The sequence below is a fragment of the Ochlerotatus camptorhynchus genome, unplaced genomic scaffold, assembly GCF_037179485.1.
Source record: "Ochlerotatus camptorhynchus isolate MF236.1 unplaced genomic scaffold, CSIRO-AGI_Acam_v1.1 ptg000329l, whole genome shotgun sequence".
In the NCBI taxonomy this organism is placed as follows: domain Eukaryota; kingdom Metazoa; phylum Arthropoda; class Insecta; order Diptera; family Culicidae; genus Ochlerotatus; species Ochlerotatus camptorhynchus.
In genome coordinates this window covers 4,049,584-4,055,951 of record NW_027040817.1, presented here as the reverse complement: position 1 = coordinate 4,055,951, position 6,368 = coordinate 4,049,584, and positions in this window count along the sequence as shown.

Sequence of the window (6,368 nt, the reverse complement as noted above, 5' to 3'; positions counted from 1 at the left end):
CAGGTTTCCTGGAATCTGATTGAAGTCCGCCTTCACATATGTCTCGACATCCATTACGCAGTAGTGTGGTTTTCTTTAACTTCTGGTCGTACAACTTCCGGGCACGGTTTATTTGCGACCGTATTATGTTTCTCGTCACGGCTTGGGGACTTATGAACCTTAAACATACGTAGTCCAGCTCCAGTTTTGGTATTCTGCACGAAAGTCTCGCTAACATGCAACTTATTAGCCACATCTCGAACTGAGGCGTTCGGTTTCCGTTTGAAGACCCCAACCACGCGTTTGTGATCGTTCTCGTTGACCTGACGGCTTTTTTTTTCGGACTTTCGCTTTCGATCAACAGTCAGACGTTCTTCGAACTGTTTTATGATACCAGACACCGTGGAATATGCGATTACCAACTTTTTTCCGATGGCACGATGCGACAGATCCTTATTCTCAAAGTACTCGTGCAAAACTTTTTCACGCACGCACTGTTCTTTCGTCGCCATTTTGAAAACTTTTGCGTACCTTATGAAATCAACTCACAGAGTGTAGACAATACACATTAAACTATGTCTACGCAAAATTTCAATTAATTTTACCCAACGGATCAAAAGTTACAGCAATTTTAGTGTGTGCGGATTTTAAGTGGTACACCCTTTATCACGTGAGAGTACATAAATAAGTCCATTGGAAGTTATATTGTGATTCTAGGACCCCTTTGTCATTATCCGGGTTCCCTAAAGAAGTGGCCAGAAAGAGTCAGATCACACCATAGGCGGCTAAATTCAGGTGCTTACAATTAATACAACTAGTGCATGAAACCACCATTACAAACTCATTACAATAAATTCATCATATCAGGATAGTGAAGAGCGGCGCCGGTGGTGTAGTGGTAAGCGTGATTGCCTCTCACCCCAGCAGGCCTGGGTTCAATCCCAGTCAGCGCCACCGGGATGTTCTGAGACATAACATCTCTGATCACACCTTCCTTCGGATGGGACGTAAAACCGTTGGTCCCCGGTTCATGAGTTTGATGGGGCGATCGATCTGTCTCCATGTGTGTGGCTGCCTCCCTGGCGTCGGTAGCATTGGTGCTAAGCACGGAAAATAAGATCGACGGAAAATAAATCAAGGAAAAACTAAAAATAAAACCATGAACGACCAACAGCTTATCTTTCCTTCCGAAGGAAGGAGGCGTGATCAAAGATGTTATGCCTCAGAATATCCTGGCGGCGCCGACTGGGATTGAACCCAGGCCTGCTGGGCTGAGAGGCAATCATGCTTACCACTTCACCACCGGCGCCGCTAAAAAGAAAAGTAATGTGAAATGATAGCTTCTAGACAGGGTTGCAAGATAATTTACAAATAAAACGCTGCTGCTGAACTGTATTTTGTTTTCTCCGCCCATCTCGTATTCCTAAAAAATCAACGTTAAAAATAAAAAATAAATAAAAACAGAGAGAAGTTTTCGGCGAGTTTTATTTTGAGTTGACAGTATTGCATGAACTCGACAGAATTTCCCAACAAAAAACACCTTACAGCTGATTGCAACCGACACATCGATCATCGAACATTAATGTTGGCTCATTAACGTACGCTATTGCCAACCGGGACAGGAAGTACGTAAAACACAGGTTTAAAATTTGTCAAACTCGACTTTCATCGCAATCTACCATGCCCACCCGTTTTTCTCGCTGCTACCTGGGATGGTCCTCACGTAATATTAATGTGTATTACAGTGTATCTCAAAATTTATCGTACACCCTAGAATTTTTTTAAACATAGTGAATAGACGTAATTTTTTTTTAAATCGTGACTGGTGGTTGAACAGATGTTAATTGATTTATTGCTATAATTTTGGTCTTTATTGGAGGAGCTCGTACGAAGTTAGATTTATTTTAGTAAACGCTCGATTTTCAACTTTTTACCCAGTGGACGAATTTAAGAGAAATTAGTGGCAGTTGAAAAATGAACAAAATTTCAAGAAGTAATGTTAATTTTATTTCATAAAAATAAGGTTTTTCAAGAAAAAGACGTTCTAAAATTGCTCTAACTTTTTGTAAACTCAACCAAATATGATTAATGCTGAGCCAATAAAAATTGATGAATGTTTGCTAAGTCAGCTGCCAAAAATACAGAGACGTATCTTTTTAACTTGTGCTTTTCGAGCCGTTTTTCTAAAATTTAAGTACTGCTGTACGATCAATTTTGAGATACACTGTATAAGCAGGGATTTATCGCTCTTTGGAGCATCTTTCATTACTTTTGAATATAGGAAGCTAACGTTAAGTCCAATTGAGGTTGCACCCAAGTGCGAACCCATGTGAATCTTTAGTGAAAACACAGCCTGCAGTTATAATATGCCGTTGTATTGCCGCTTTAGCACAACCGTTGTGTGATATCTTCAATCGCTCACTTCAGCAAGCAAAATTCCCTCGCATTTGTAAGTAATCGTTTATGACACCCATTTTCAAACGTGGTGATCGTTACAATGTTGTTAACTATCGGGGAATCACGAGTCTCTCAGCTGTCTCAATCACGAGTCTCTCAGCTGTCTCAAAATTGTTTGAGATTATAGTGGGTGGAGTTATTCTCGATGCCACAAAAAGCTACATATCCACTGATCAACACGGATTTATGCCCGGACGATCGGTTACCACCAATTTGTTGAATTTTACGTCGAAGTGCATAAAAAGTATGGAGGAAAAAGCGCAAGTCGATGTAATTTATACCGACCTGAAGGCGGCGTTCGATAAAATTGATCATAACATACTGCTACACAAGTTATCTCGTCTTGGAGTTTCTATGCAATTGGTTTTTTGGTTGGAATCCTACCTTACAGAGCGTGTACTTCGAGTGAAGGTTGAGGGTTTTGTATCTTTGCCGTTTTCAAACAAGTCTGGAGTTCCACAAGGTAGTAATCTCGGACCGTTGCTGTTTATCCTGTTCTTCAACGATGCTGCTTTGGTTTTGGGCGAAGGATTCAAACTGGTCTATGCAGATGATTTAAAGCTGTACATTGTGGTGCGCACACAAGAAGATTGTTGGCTTCTGCAAAACTCGCTGACTTTGTTTGCCGATTGGTGCCAGAGAAACAAACTGACTATTAGTGTGGAAAAATGTCAGATAATCACGTTTCACCGTATGGTACATCCAATTTTGTTTGACTATCATATTGACGGCGATACTCTTACCAGAGTTACCAGTGTGACTGATCTAGGGGTTCAACTAGACACAAAAATGACTTTTGATTTACACCGTTCAGCGCTCATATCGAAAGCAACGCGACAGTTGGGCTTTATTTCCATAGTTGCGAAGGATTTTTCGGATCCACATTGTTGGAAGTCATTGTACTGTGCACTTGTCCGTCCAATTTTGGAAAATGTGTCCGTCGTTTGGCATCCTCACCATGTCACGTGGTGCCTAAGGATCGAACGGGTTCAGAAACGGTTCATTCGTCTGGCACTGAGAAACTTGCCGTGGAGTGATCCTGACAATTTGCCGCCGTATCCTGATAGATGCCGACTGTTGGGCTTAGACACACTGGAACAACGACGGAAAGTACAGCAATCGTTGCTTATTAACTTCTCGACGCAAGATCTCACTAATACAACATAGCTAGTGTAGCCGTGTAAAATCGATTTGTTTATTATTTTCAACCACGAAATCAGATGTCAAAGTGTTCGACTTGACAGCGGTTTGTTATTTATTTTCAACCAGCAAAATGCATGTATTAGTGAAACTTCTCACTAATACTAACGGTGGTAGAGAACTCTATTGCTAAGCTGTTGAAAGGTGAAACTGATGCCCCCGACCTGCTTGCGATGTTGAACTTTCGTGTGCCGAGCAGATCTCTTCGGAATACAACGCTACTGCAACCAAATTTTCACCGAACCATGTTTGGGAACAACGAACCAATCTCAGCGTGTATTCGTGCGTTTACGGCTGTCGAAGAGTTTTTCGAGTTCAATGAACCAACTGTACGTTTTGCAAATCGGATTAGGTCTGTGCTAAATTAGCTCTAATATATTCATTAAGACTAAATTGTCAGATGAATTATTTTAAATACAAATACAAATACAAATACAAATACAAATACAGAGCGTGGCTGAACGGTGCAATTTTTTTGATGTTTGGTCGGGAGAACACTAGCATTAATCTATCTATCAGAAGGATGAATCGAAAATATGATTGGACTTATTTGTAAAAATGTACTGAACAATGCTTCAAAGAGCGATCCATCCCTGCCTTTAAGCTCGTTTGTCAGCCAGAATCACATCGCACCAAATATTGACAATAGAGCAGCGCGTCCAAGCGTCATTTACGGGTAAAAATGGAAAATAAATTTGCTTTTAATTTATCAATCCTTTTTATATTTAATTTCACGCACATCCGTCCGTCCTGTGCCGACCTCCAACCGTTACCGGGCCGGAAGTGAGTTCCGCACTATGGCTGCTGATTGGTTCTGGGAGGCTGTTGGTGTCGTAGGTTGGTGATGTGATGCCGAGGAATGGGTGGCGGAAACTTTTGGAGAAATAAAACAAAAGAACCATTCCTGTATGCAAATATAAAAATTTATGGCGGTCAATAAATTTTCGAAAATTGCATTCTGGGGACAGCACAAAAGCCGGAGATACCACCATTCGTCGTCAACAATGAGCTCTCTTTCTCCCCCGTTGCGTAGGTTAGCTTTGTGTGGAAATCTGTGAGTAGGAGTGAGTGGCATGTCCGGTTGGACATAAGCAAATTTACGGATCCACAATAAATGCTTGTGAGTGATATTTTTGTCTCGTTAGCGGTTGGGACGGCTTAGTCTGCAATGCAACGGGAAAGGGATGAGAGGGAAGCGGAACATAATAAATGAGCACTGAAGGTGCATGTCGTATTATGTAAATTATTTGGGAGACTATACATATAACTCATAGACATGGGGGGAGGGGATGGTATACAAGTGTTAACGATTTATAGAAATTAAAAAAAAAATAACATGCATGGGAAATTGTCTCCGCAGAGGAAGGGAGTCTTAAATTTCATAAAAATTGTCTACGTAGCTTATAGATAGCCCTTAAACGGAAATTCATATTCATAATATTATAGCATTGAAAATTCAAAAGCACGCACGCAATCGAATATTAACCACAAATGATTTTGAGATTAATACCTGTAGGGGAAATGTCGACCTTGTCGCTTCCTATACCTATTTTCGTCAGGCGAGTAAATTTATTCCTTTATTTATATCCACTCTTTTACTAATTCTTGCGTAGCTCATGGGGGTGCCTATTTTCTGCGCCAATGTTTATTGTATGAGCTAATGGAGGTTCTGCCTACCAAAATTTCATGCACCAATTGTAGATGCACTTTTCCTTATCTATTCTCATATGTCATAAGGTCAATTGGTGAAATGTATTCAAGAGTGCTCATTTCTCTTTGTTGACCAGTTTACTCAATTTTCGAAATATCTACATAAAATGATAGTAGGGTAAAATATTCAATTTCAGTTCAATGCATTGACATGTCACGTTCAGTTTCATGCTCTTCTGATTCTTTTTACTCTGGCTACGGCTGTCACGGTTTGTTCTATGTTTGCTATCTCCATCACCGATCCTGCCTGGTTTGTTCAATTTTGGCATGCAAAAAAATGAAAGGGTCACATCTAATCAAACATATTCCTGTCATTTGCTTGCTCGGTCCAGTGATTGACAATTGATTGGAGCTCTCTCAATTGAAATGAGGAGAATGATAACGAAAGTGTGTGCATTCTGTCGGTATGCAGGGCACGGGCGGTGTAGCTGTTTGTGAAATGTTGTTTCCCATCGACCATAAATATAATTAACTATCCCGCTATACATAGTCTGAAAATACAGAGGAGTCTCTCGCACTCAGCAAGCATCAAGGTGAATATCAAATAACCTGTTTGGCCCCTAAAGAACCCTTTTCTGTGGACCGGCATGACACCTTTTGTCAGCGATGCGATGAGATGCGGTGTCGGAGAGTAAACATCCCTGATAGGATCTTTCACCGGACAAACAGACCTACACTCTCAAGCACGGAGAACGGACGATGTTTTGATATTATTTTTTATGCTGTCCAGACACCTTCATTATACCTACCTTACGAACATATTCCGGATGTGAATACGACACTTTGCTGGCCAGTATCATAAACACTCGGTTTCATAGTTAGCTCCTACTGGGACAGGGGATGAGTCCTAAACCAGCCTACGATTTTAACGCCATATATTTTTCTCTCACCTGCTGCTGCCACCTCGCTGCTCGCAGTGCTGTTGATGCTTATCACGTCCGGAGATTTTACCTGTTTGGTTATTTTCCAGAGAAAAAGGGGTGTTAACAGTTTCCTGTTTATGGGGCTACAGGTCTGGTGCA